The sequence below is a fragment of the Bactrocera neohumeralis genome, chromosome 2, assembly GCF_024586455.1.
Source record: "Bactrocera neohumeralis isolate Rockhampton chromosome 2, APGP_CSIRO_Bneo_wtdbg2-racon-allhic-juicebox.fasta_v2, whole genome shotgun sequence".
NCBI lineage: Eukaryota > Metazoa > Arthropoda > Insecta > Diptera > Tephritidae > Bactrocera > Bactrocera neohumeralis.
This window is the reverse complement of record NC_065919.1, coordinates 65814815-65827582: the sequence shown is the minus strand read 5'-3', so window position 1 is coordinate 65827582 and position 12768 is coordinate 65814815. Positions and strand designations below refer to the sequence as shown.

Genomic DNA, 12768 nt, shown 5'->3' with positions numbered 1-12768 from the left:
GGTTGTTAGTTATATGGGGTCTAGGACGAGTTTTCACCCGATATTATATTATATTATATGTATATAGAATCCTATATGTACATATATCGATTAGTTTAGGGTGATACATACAACTATTATACTCTGCAGCAACATGTTGCAAGCGTATAAAAATTGTTTAAGGCAAAACCTGTAGGCTGACGGACTTTAAGCCGCCTCTCCGTGCCCCACAATGTGTCGCGGCCACTTAGCCGCGTTGGCAACGAGACATAGCAACCGTCCGTCTGGCGCAGCATACTTCTTCAGCCACACGAGCACACACACGAATGATCCTAAGCATTCGCACGCCAATGCTGGCACATTCTGGCTGCTTAAGCTTCATTCTGGGTGGTCTCAGCGCGCTATTTTGTTTCTTTTGTACCTTTCAATGCCTTTTATTACCTCTTTTTGCGATCGGGTTTGCATAAAATGTCTCCTTTTTTTCGCAGCGCTAATAACTCCCAGCACCATCGGCGCCGCGCCACTCGACAGCAAGGCGCACAAATGCGTACGCGGATACTTTATAGCCCTGACTAATACTGTACGCCATAGGCGAAAGGTACGTAGGTGTGGAAGGCTTCTTTGGTGTTGTTTCTTAGTTGTTGCAGGAAATTCGCAGAAAAGAACTTGCACTTTTCAAGGCTACATCGGCAATGCAGATAAATAAAATAAATTTCCCATGGAGCGGGGAAATGCATAGGGGTATGCATAATTTTCTGGTTTCTGTAGAGCCAATTGGTGACTAATTTGATAACTAGTACTACGATGGGTAGGATTACAGTAGTTGTGGAACAAATGAAGGAATTATACGTCGATCTTTGTGTCTGAAAAAGTATTTTAAGAACGTCCGAACTCATGTTGCAAGAGCGTTTAAAAACTATTTGGAATACAGCGGCCGGGAAGTTTTGCCTCATTTATAGCCCAGACCTTGCCCCACCTGCCTAACGGTTTTGGCTTGATTCAATATTGGTCCCAAACAACATCGCTTCGCTCTATGCGCACTTGAAAAGTTCCGAGAAAATCCGACGTTTTCGACCCAAATTTTATTGAGCGATTCCGGCTCAATGGTTATGTAAACAAGCAAAATTGCCGCAGGGCCAGTGGAATCATCGGTTTATATTTCTTGAAAAATGATGTCGGTGAGAATGTAATCGTCAATAGCGACCGTTATGGCGCTGCTTGATGCCTTAAATTGAACCGGCTGCCTAAATTGAAGCAATGTGATCTCGGCGACATTTGATTTAAACAAGACGACGCCACTTTCCATTATTGAGAGAATACTTCGGTGAGCTGATAATTTCACATTTAGGGCCGGTCGATTGGCCAGCAAGATCGTGTGATATTACAACGTTAGACTTTTACCAGTCGAACAGTTAACAGTCGAAATGCTCGAACGTGTCATCGAAAATTGCACTCAACGGATGGACCATCAGAGATGTAGCCGCGACCAACATTTTAAAGAGATAATCTAAATGCCAAAGAATGTTATTTCAAATGGTAAAAGAAATTCTGCATTCAGTTTGAAGTTTCAGTGTTTTTTCTTAAAAAAAAAAGTAGGGAACCTCAAAATGTATCACCCTTTACAATTATTATTACCAGACAAGATTTAAGGAAACTGTCAAGCTATTGACTACAAATCATATTTATTGCCTTGAGTTATTAAAAATGATTTAAGACGGGCAAAATTTTCGGGCCACTGCATTAAGGTGGCACAGTCATTGATTTTTTGTTTCAATCTTTCTTTATAAACTTCAGATGTAATCAGTAAATGGCAACTACCATAGAATCAATTGCGTTAAGTATGTAAACAACCAATCTTATCAACCAAACACTTGAAATCAGCACAGATAAGGCGTTGGAATCAATTTATTTTTAGACAGAGAATGAGGGATTGGAAGACCATTGAGTTCAGCAGGCATGTAGGTGCGTCATCGCATGAGAAAATTAAACAAATTCTAGTAAACGCACGCCGAGTTGTAATCTTATAGTAGATTTGTACATATGTATGTAGGCAAGAGATTGCAAAATTCCGGTATAAACATTTACCGGATTCCGTTTAACTAAACTGATGCACACTCTTACCCAAATTAGAGAGCAGCCTTTTGAAAAATGTGGTGTATTTGAAATATGTAAAATTTATTCAAATTACTTTACCTTTTAGTTTAGGGATCCTCAATTAGGCTTGATAGTAGCTAGCATGTATACAAAAACAACAATACGCACTGTTCCGAACTACGAGATGCAAACTTTTGCACTTGTTTACCGTTATTGTAGCTACAATGGTTGTATTTGTGTTGTTGTTTTTTTCTCTGTAAATGGCACTTAGCAGCTTAACGACGAATCTTAGCAACGGCCGAATGGTTGGCTTGCAAAAAATACGAGTGTGCAGCTCGTTTGTTGTAGAAAACTTGTTACTACTTAAGGACTTAAGAGATTATCGAGGATTTATGCACAGATGAACTTTTTTAACAATGACTCTCTTCACTGTGAGAGCAACGAAAATAGCCCGGCGAACTGAAAGAGAGAAAGACACAGAGAAATTGTAAATTAAAGAGATAACTTTGAAGATAAATTTTTAGAAATAAAAGTAGTTGTGCTTATCTTTATTTATTACTGTTATTCCAAAATGCTTGATTATAAATTTTATTTGAATAACGAAATAAGTACATAAAGGCTAAGTTAGGATGGATACGAACATTAAATACGCTAACAAATGCCTAGTAAGAAACGCAAACATTTTAAACATGGAATCCGTAGACACAGCCAGCAGGGTCGAAGCTAGTAGGGAATGTTGATGGGGGTGTTTTCTGTAAGAAGCTCTCCGTCAATCTTAGCTTTAGGCTGCCGGACTTCTTCTATTTTAATGGCCAGACGCCGCATACTCGGTTACAGCCGAAGCTGCCGGACTACTGAAGTGTTTTTCAGACAGAAGTAGACGCACTGCTACGAAGTGCAGTCCCTTTCAGTCTTTGAGTTGAGCTCGAAGACTTTGGGTTCAAAGCTAGTCAAAGAGTTTCTGTCCTTCCTATAAATAGCATCAAGCTACTTCATCATCAAACTCGTTTGTGTCCCCACTAGCAAAAGCGATAAGCAAGCCAAAAGGGTCCGCTTGCCCCGCTCAGATAGAAATGAGACCTTAATACAATGCCCACACAACCAAAAATAGTAATGGGGAACTAAAAAAAACTTCGACGAAATTCTCGCATGGTCTTTAACAAGGCTATGCGATTCAATAGTGACTATTGTTGGGATTCATATCGAGGCGTATTTCTTGAATATAAAAACAAACTCAAAATAGCAAAACGCAATTCGTCGCTTTTATTCTGTGGTCAATAAGACAGCCTAAGTGAAAAGGCAAAAAATTAAATTAAATCGAAAGACCACATACAGACCGTACTAATGGTTGATAGCCACGGTTGCACAGCACTCAACATGAGGGATTCAATAAAAAACATTACTAAAGAAAAATTTGCTACAGTCTGATGCGAGACCTACTGTCTCCACCATCCACTGCCAGCATATGTACATATGTATGTAGACAAGCCATTTACGATGGGAAAGATATACATATCGTTCACCAGATCACTTGTGGCACCCCGCAAGACTAAGACTTCTACTTGACAGGGAAAACTTTAAGGTCGTCTGTTATGCAGAGGACTTCGTAGCCTTTATTTCTGAAATGAATCTTAATTGCCTATTCCGACTTATAGAGAGTGTCTTTGTCATCACAGAGGACCGCCAACTGGGTGGAGAAAACTGTTAATCCGGATAAAACAGAAATCTGTCTTGCAAGAAGAACAAACATAATTATTACAAAACAGATATGATGGATGACATTGTAAAAAAAGTTCCGCTAGGCCTGGAACAGGTGTAACGGGACTGCTTGCTGGGTATTACGAGCGCAAAGGATCTGGAGGTTATCCTCGATATCCGCACAATGGGGAAGTATTAGTGCACAACCAAGCGGTAAATACGAATAGTCTTTAATATGTAAGTCTCATTTCGTTAAGTTATGGTTAGGTTTCAGGTATCCTGGTACCCAGTCATATAAGAATAAAGGCAAACGAGTTGGGCTACGCGAGAGCCCTAGACCATTCAGAGCTTCAGGAGTGGTTTGAAGCAATAGACCCCGGAGGAGCACTACAGGTCTTGGAACACTAGTAATATAGTACATGCCACAAAAATATTTTGGAGTAATATTGATGCTGGACAAATCCAAATCTTCTTACTCTTGGCAAAAAGGAACTTAGTAACATTATAGGACTCATCACAGGACATACATAAACTCTTAGGATCTTATCTTCAAAAAATTGATAAAGTGGACTCGTGGGAAAGCACAGTATACGCAGAGGACGATGGGACGCTGAGACAATAAGATAAGACGGTATATCTTTCATGGCTCTCAATGCTCCAACTTATGGTGCACGCAGAGTAGACGCTCAAAGCCGAGACGAGCATAAATGCGTAAGCTATATGTTGTCTCGGCTTTAAGCGTCCACTCTTCAGGCACCATTAAGAGAAATTGGGCAGCTGGGGTGGAAAAAAATCAATTTTTTTAACAAATGCACTGAATTGCTGGATAAGACTTTATTGATTAAAAGTGGACGGTTTAATGATTCCGTCATTATTCATTGGCAAAATAAATATCAAGAACTCTTCTCATCCTACTCATTTTATTTTAAGTAACGCTAAGTCTATCTAAGTATCTAGCTATCACATTCATTTTCTGTTGTTATAGAATACCGTTAGATGACGAAAAACTACTATCCTCGGCGAGAGTAATAATACAGGATAAGAATACAATATGAAAAGTAAATAAAAATACACCTAAAAATATACACCGCCAGCCAAAAAAAGTGGACCAACTAAACCACAAATGACAAATCGATTGACAGTTATATTGCACATAAAAAAAAAAAACAAGTATAATTTGTATATCATTAACATAGTGACAAGACGCCACCGCCACCACTATCAGCTCTTGCACTGGTGGCACTGGGGGCAACGATAAACCGCAACGGCTGCACGACGCGTATCAATAAACTTCTATGCATAAGCCACTGTACACGTTCGGTCAATATGAAATTCGCCGGAAACCACAGAAGTATCGATAGCGGAATGGGAAGGGCGGACGACCCACGCCAACTGAACTAACGATGTCACTGACGCTTGAACGCACCAACGCGTTCGACAATGTTTATGACGAAAGGCAAATGACTGGGTCGAAGGAGACGTACAAAAGCAATACTGGTTACGACACACCCAAATGCGAGCGACGGCGAGGATAACGACGCCTTTGGTGTAGATGACGTTGTCGCTGACGACTTGGTCGCGGAAATATTTCACTCCGGGCGTTCCACTTTGCATGTGAATGGGTGAAAATTACGGATGGCGTAAAGGTGCTTGAATGCAAATACACCATACATACATACATATATGTATATATAGCATATTTATGTGCGTGTGTGTGTTGGTGAAATGTAGATAAATAGAAATGAAAAGGAAAGGACTTCAAGCATATAAATATAATGTAAATATTGACGAAGCATTATGTTTGTGTAGCTGCAATAGTTCCGCTAGTGCTGAGGGTGGGCGGCGGCGCTCGCAATTTATTTGCTGTACAGATAATTATAGAAATATTTACGATAGATATTTACATTAATACAAAACTGTTGGATGTTTTGATGCATGGCAGCACGGAATATGAATTGGAAATTACACTATAAAGTAATATGAATACGCAGAGCGCACACGTGCTTTGAAAAAACTAACCTTAAAGTGACGACAGATATATGCTATAGTGGTGAACAAATGCTCCGGAGATTGTAGCGTTACTTTGAACAATACTCTATGCCAAATTTCTTGAAGGATTCGTCAAATACAAAAGTTTTTTCAAACAAGGGCATGTGGTTTTTTTGTTGTTGTTGTAACGGTGTTTTAATACCCGTTTGGGCGGTAAGGTTCAGATAAGTTGTCGTCGAGGTCAACCAACGGATAGCCCAGAAAACGTGCTGCTTCGACGGGTTCGGACCATAGGGAGAGAGGTGTCAGATATGTAGTATTAGCTGGGCATGCAAAGAGTTGGTTAGTGTCATGCGGAGACTCGTTGCACGCTGTACATACATATATTTGATATGTCAGGCTCGATTCTGGATAAGTGGAAGTTTAACTTGCTAAAGTATCCACAACGAAACTGTGCAAGGGTCACTCTCGATTCTCCCGGCTGACTCCAAGTACGCCATTCACTGAGAGGGAGTTACTGAAGGTGTTTACGGCTGCACTGTGAATGGCGATCAGTGCATGTCTGAAGTTTGTTGATTTCAAAGTCTGGTCGGCGTATTGTTTTATGTCGTCGACATAGTTGAGGAAGGACCATTTGGTGCTCCTAGGACGCTGTATAGCTACAAGCAGGTGACTACAGAGATGATTTCTACGAAAGCACCACAGCAGAAACTGCTTGGAGAGGAAGCCTCTGCCTCACTGTGCAGATGTTTGATGGGAGGCTTGCCGTTGTACTCCGGAGTGCAATGTTCGGACATATCTGTAGCTTCCTCGTCTGCGTTTCACTGCATTCAGGCGACCAAATTGGTGCGGCGTAGTTAAGGACCGGCCGGCCGATTGCCTTGTATGTTGCCAGAACGTTCTTTCTCATACAAGGACATGATTGTTTTCGATCATAAGTTTGTATGGCAAATATATGCTATAGTACTCCGATTTTTCGAAAATAATTCATGCAGATATCTTGTTAAATAAAAAAGTTTTCCAAACAAGGACTTGATTATGATGGTTCAGCTAGGTATGGCAGCTATATGATATAGTAGGCCGGTCAGGAAAAATAAATAAATTAAAATGAGCAATGAAATCATGTACAATAAAGGATATCACTATATGCAAGCGAAAGCAGAAGGGCAAACCAATAAACTATGTGGCATATGGAGCTGTCAAACGCGATGTGTAAGCGCACTTTGGGTCAAACGCAATTTCGAGAACGAACATTTGAAAGGATACAAGTGTTGTATTTCCAAATGAAATATGGGACAAGCGAAAGAATTATATTTTATTCATAGCTTTGTAACACACCAATCTATAAACACATGTACTATGCAAAGATAACGGTTTTCCCATGAAGTGGCTAACGCCCACGAAGAACTCGGTGAGCCTACAAAATAAAATTAAATATGTAAATTAAGGAAATTTTCAATAAGCGTGTGAATGGGCAAGCGTACGACCTACACCGCGCCCTCAAATGCACAAACACATACGCACTTGCTTAATCGCAGTACAAATGAAGTGGAGTAGTTGGCATGAGTGCGCTTCGAGTGGAATAGTGCTGATTGCAATTGCAGGTTATGAAGAGTGCAGTTGCGTTCCAGTAGCAGTTGTGCGCGCAGTGACAGCAAGATGTTAAATGTCAAGTGGATTTGAAACAACAACAACGCCGTGGACTTGCTACCGCATGCTGTGGTGCAGTCACATTTCACTTAAACGGTGCGGTTCCGCTGCTGCAACTACGAGTGTCACTTGAGTTTCCTTTATCAGCAAGAATCGATGTTGGCAGCGAACGTGCGGACTTGACGTTGCGATAGCGATTTTCTTTTATCTTGACTGCTTATATAAGGCGCTGCGACAGTGATTGCCGAGTGCCAGGTTGCTGTCATTGCCAAGCAAGCGGATGTGAGAGCGTTGCGTTTTTAAGCAATTTAAGCAGCGTTTGACAGAAATGCTTTCAATAAATTTGAGAATTATCGAGGTGTATTTGGTATAAAAGGTGAATTGATAATGATTTTAGGTGTCCTGATACATAAGAAAGGTGGAGATGATATGCGACATATCTTGTTGTGGTTGTAACGGTTACCTAGTCCTCGTTAGGATGTTAAGGATTATAGCAGAATCAGCGAACACCGCAAAACCGCAGCCCGAATCAGCTGATACGACCTATCTTATGCGAGCACTATGTAAATGATCCAAGATTTCGATTTTTCTCGTAGAAACGTGTCAGCTGATTGCTCTCTCATAACGCAGGGTTACCAGTCTCGATATACTGGAGTAATTATAAAAATTGTCTTCAATATGTTTGAAATTTTCGTAAACTAACTCAAAATCAGAGTCGAATGCTATTGTTTATAAATATATAAACTATTTTTAATAGTTTGTTTTCAGTTTTGATATTTTATATTATGAAAAATTGTAATTGAAAAGTTAGATGTATACAAAACTATATTGTATGTATGCGTATTGAACAATGGCCACAAATGAAAACAAAGAAGGATGGCTGATTTCTACGGGCTCAACTTTTGACACATTTTGCCCGCTACAGTCAACAACTGAGGAAGGGAAGAGTGGAATTCGCTGATTCTGCTATTAGATAAGTTGTCATCGAGTTTACACAACGCAAGCCCCAGCAAACGTGCTGCTACGACGGTTTCGGACCATAGGAAGAGTGGAGTCAGCAGAGTATACAAAGTGGTGGTTATTATCATGCGGGGAGTCGTTGCACGCTGGACATATATATGATATATCAGGGTAGATTCTGGATATGTATGAGTTTAACCTGCTACAGTATCCAGAACGAAGCTGCGTAGGGTTTACTCTCGATCTTATCGTCTGCAATGTGTGGTGGTTTGACTCCAAGTACGCCATTCACTGATATGGAGTTGGTGAAGGTTAATGGCTCCACTGAGTGTGAGTGTGAGGAGTGAAGGAGCACAGGCTGTCGACAATTAACCTACAATTTTAGGTTAACTGTAATATTAAGGTTAAGTCTGTACTCCTTCGTCCAGTTAGTGAATATGGTCGCTGTGGAGTTAGTGGGGAGAGTGCTAGGTGCAGCGAGAAAGTTCGTAGAGATAGCCGTTTCAAGCACATGCCAACGATTCCTGCTTACGAGGTGACAGAAACTCTCTCTGGCGGTTGAGAGAGTTTCGAGATGTAGAAGTTAAACACCAGAACATCGCCCTGCGGAATCCCCTGTTTAATTATTCTCTATTTAGAATTTGTCGAAATTGGCGATATCGGACTACTATCGGATTTAGCTGTCATTCAAACTGACCATCTTGTATGGATTATTACCCAAGTCAAAACCACAATAGCCTGATATATTGTTGAAATCGGAATTCTATAGCATATAGCTGGTATACAAACGCAATCAAAATCAAGTCCTTGTATATTTAACGAGATGTCTTCACAAAATTTTTAAACATTAAAATTTAAAACATAGCAACAAGTTAATTTAAAAAATTAAATCTAAGAAATTCATTCTCACTACAGGCGGTTTCTACATCATAGCAGTTGAGCAAATTTTTATCCGTCCATGGTCTGTTAGCGTCTGCAACACTCCTCAAAATCAAAATTTTTGCCGCACAACGAATTATATTAAGTTAATTTCAAGACTTCTTTTTATATAAAACCACCAAAGGTTAGTACCCACTGTTGGTTTCCCCACCTTTTTAAAACGTTCGATTAGGGTTCCCTTAATTTTTGGGCACATAAATACTTTTTAACAAAGGTTCCGTTATCAAAGTAACAATAGAAAAACGTGAAATGCAATATGAGTGCTTTATTTGAAGGACGGTTGCATGGCACTATCGTCCGATTCCAAGCTAATCCGACTGTGGAGCAACTGATAAGCAGCAAAATATTAACGTGAATGTCTCACCGTTAGCGCTTCAATTAGACTGATGAATTTAAAGTGGACAACTGGCCGTCAAAGCAAACGGTGTTGTAAATAAATATGCACACTCGCAGACACAAGTATAAACATACAAACATATACATATGTATATTTAGGGAGGAACATTTCCACACACCAATTAGCATTACCACAGGTTATTGACTACTGTTTGTCCATTAATAAAACATCGCAGACCACTTGGCTTATATAAAAACAAAACTTAGAGCAGGAGAACGAGCAGCGTCCGATTGCTGACAAAACACAGCACAAATGAGGCTACAATGCCATAAAAAGTAATAACAGAACACAACACACATCACCACCTAATAACTTCAACGTCACAAATGTGCCAACAAAAAATGCCGTCATAATGAGGGAGCAAAAGTGGTAAGTGGCTGTTGGCGTTTGTGTGGTTCTTATACATAGCACACATGAAGTAGAGTTTAAAAACCAAATAAAAATAAATATAATATACATACATATATGGTAGTCTCCTTTCTTATTGAAATGTTCGTACACAAAATGGTTGCGATTCCTGCATTTGTAGGTTAGGACACAAATTACACACTTTTATTAATCATAAGCCCACTATTATTATTTTAGAATCTCCATTTTATCTCTGACATTTTCTCTATATTGAGATCACTACTTTTCAAAACCTACCAAAATAAATAGGTTGTACAGCTATCTTATAACAACAGCAGTATGTGAAAATGTCGACACAATTTAATGTCAGTGGGCGTGTTACGAGCGTTTTTACAACTTGCCATTTATGTGCTAATAATAAAGTTATCAGCTGCGACAGTTTTATAGCAGTAGTTGATTAACAATATATTTTCAAAAATATATTGCAAGAGATATCGCAGTTTAGAAGTATAAAACAGCTTTAAATTAATCACAATTTCATGTAAAGTTTTCTATTGGTGAATGAAACCACAATACAGTAACTACAAGAAACAAAAAATTATTTTGTACTCATTTCACACTTTATTTCGCAGCAATTTTTACCTTGCTACGTCTAATATCACAAATTACGTTTAGTTGTAAAAAAATAAATAAGTTTTCTGTTTATAATGAACTCGCTGTTAGCACAGATGTGAACGAACACACAATTAAAAAAAAGAGAGAGTACAATGCACAGATAACTAGTTTGACATTACCTCGTTAAGATCTTATCAGAAAAACCATGCAGCAACTGTGATAATATGTGGTTCACAAGCTGCAATTTATATAAATAAATACTAATATTAGATTTTTAAGACTAAATCAAGTATAACTCAGGTGTACTGACCTCCAATGGGACTAGGAGAAAAGTCAACGAAAAGAAAAAAGTGTAAATAACAAAGAAGCTATAAAGTAACATCGTAAAATTTTTATGGCTCACCTTTTTGAAATATGTTCGGTTTTTTGAAATTTACCGCTCTTTAAAAACACTAAAAGCAATAAATCCAATTGACAATTTTAATTATATTTTAATGAATTCATTAAATGCACTTGATATTAATGGGGGGTATTTAAGCAGTTTGCGCTCAAACTGTCGTAAATTGATTACTTCACTGAATTTAGATTTCAAATATTTATAATTTACTACTTTTCACAATATGAATGTACACCTTTAAGCTTAAAAAATTATTTATTTAATTAAAACCTTTTTTATTGTGTTTAGCACTTTAGCGGCTTACGACAATTCAAAATGTGTAAAGCGCTGGTTATAATTGTTGAGAGTTTAATTTTTTGCACACTCATTAGCGCTCTGACTTTCTAACAGATTTTGCAAATTATACTCGTATGGTATATTAGACAAGGAATGACTACCACAAATCTAGTAATAAATACGGTCGCCAAAAATCGAAAACGATTTTAAACAAACAATCTTAATGACTGCACCAATCACTTGACGCTTGTTAAGCGGTTCAAATTGCGGTTTTGCGAGAACTCAATGAAATATGCGCTGAATTCCATACGCGATAAGCCATATACATATGTATGTAGCAAAATGGGTCGTTCAAACACAATGCTTCGCATAAAATTCACTCTAATCAATGAATTTCATTTATGATTCACATCAAGTGTATGTATGTACTTGTATCTGTTATTTGCTTTTAATTCACAACTACTGATTGATATTTTAGCATTTCGATTTCATAGCGTTGGCCTCAATAAAAATCATTTGTGCCGCACACATAATTTTGACACTGTCTTTTTGGGCTTGTCGCCGCCGTCGCTGCTGCTTATGCTAACGTCGTCGTCGTCGTCGCTGTTGCAATTTTACTTTTGGCCAACACACAGAATAAACTGAACTTTTCTCTGCTTGTTCTCTTCCACTCTTCTTCGTTTTCAACGTCGGCGTTTTTTATGCACTAGGCTACCACTTTGCGTTTGCATTAACTTTTTAGCCTTTTCTTTAATGTGTTTTTTTATTCCGCCAATACAAAACACGTACGCACGCACATACACAGATTTATTTCCAATTTTACTTTACGCAACATTAATTGCACCAGTTGCGAAAGTGTTGTGATATAGAAGCGATTATTTCTTTTTATAACATCGAAATTTATTTGTGCATTTACCACCACATATTTTTCAAGCAAATTTTCCCCAACAAATTTCCACGAGACCCGAAAACGACACTATTGACACTATCACTTCTGCTTCTCGTTAAAGAATAACCAGAATAACCGAAAAACTGAAAACTGAAAACTGCGAAACCGAAAAGGCAAGGCAGTCAATGAAAAGCTGTCAAACGTCAAAATTTTTACATTTGCCTTTTTGACACCGTTCGTACCTTTTACCGATTAAATATCGATATAGTTCAGAGATGTGTGTACTAGAAGTTGATGTTGATAGAAAATTCTTTGATTGTGTTATCAAATATTTCTTATTAAACTAAAAATAGTTTAAAAATATGAATGCAGAAAAAGTAAAAAACTATTTTATACTGAATTATGAATTCATCAATATGCGGCCGCTACAGTTTTAGTAAATCCACGAACCCTAAAGAACTTTTTTATTTTGGCAGTGTTGGTAAAGTGTTGAACTCGTCTGGAAACATTGACCAAATAAGTTTTGAAGGGAAGCAA

At 38.4% G+C, this 12768-nt stretch overlaps 1 protein-coding gene across 6 annotated transcripts in view; it reads right to left on the bottom strand.

Annotated features, from left to right (window-relative positions):
• LOC126751831 (G protein-coupled receptor kinase 2) overlaps positions 1-12358 on the bottom strand; it is a 252667-nt gene extending 240309 nt beyond the window's left edge. For 2 of the 6 annotated variants that reach the window (XM_050462372.1, XM_050462378.1), the window contains exons 1-2: positions 11073-12358; positions 2173-2532 (exon numbers count right to left, since the gene is read on the bottom strand). The gene's annotated coding sequence lies outside the window, so the exon portion shown is untranslated. Of the gene's footprint in view, positions 1-2172; positions 2533-10696; positions 10716-10848; positions 10908-11072 lie in introns of those variants that run through there. The other 4 variants (XM_050462373.1, XM_050462374.1, XM_050462375.1 and 1 more) reach the window with 4 other exon arrangements.
• Positions 12359-12768: the final 410 nt, after the last annotated feature.